A 503-nucleotide genomic window follows, 5' to 3' on the forward strand; every position below is an offset into this window, starting at 1 on the left:
ACCAGGCTGGTCTCGAACTCACAGAGATCCGCCTGCCTCTGCCTCCCGAGTGCTGGGATTAAAGGCATGCGCCACCATCGCCCGGCCCTCTAGTACTGTCTTGACTTGGTACTCTTTCCATCCCTTCAGTACTCTGCTGCCCTGTGTTATTGAAGGCATTCCCTTTGACCCGGTTTCCTTCCTTCTCCAGTCGGCCATTATACTTCAAGCCCTCTTCCATCCCCCGATGCAACTGCTTCATCAAGACCACGCTCCTCCACCTCATACCCCTGATCACCTCCAGCTACCTCTGTACACAGAGCACCACAGACCGTCAATCATCCAGCAGTGCCTTCCTGAAGCACTTCGGCATCTGTTCTTGGATGCCCCGTGTCGTCACTGTAATGCATCCCGAAACGACTTACTTTCTGTATACGCTCTCCTTTTCCAACATAACATTAATTCATTCACCTCTCAATCTCTCTCTCTCTCTCTCTCTCTCTCTCTCTATATATATATATATA

General features: G+C 50.5%; 1 protein-coding gene across 1 annotated transcript in view; it reads right to left on the reverse strand.

Annotated features, from left to right (window-relative positions):
• Hal (histidine ammonia-lyase) overlaps window positions 1-503 on the reverse strand; it is a 26,512-nt gene that overhangs the window by 3,670 nt on the left and 22,339 nt on the right. The window lies entirely within an intron of this gene.

This window comes from Microtus ochrogaster, chromosome 24 (assembly GCF_000317375.1).
Source record: "Microtus ochrogaster isolate Prairie Vole_2 chromosome 24, MicOch1.0, whole genome shotgun sequence".
Taxonomy (NCBI): domain Eukaryota; kingdom Metazoa; phylum Chordata; class Mammalia; order Rodentia; family Cricetidae; genus Microtus; species Microtus ochrogaster.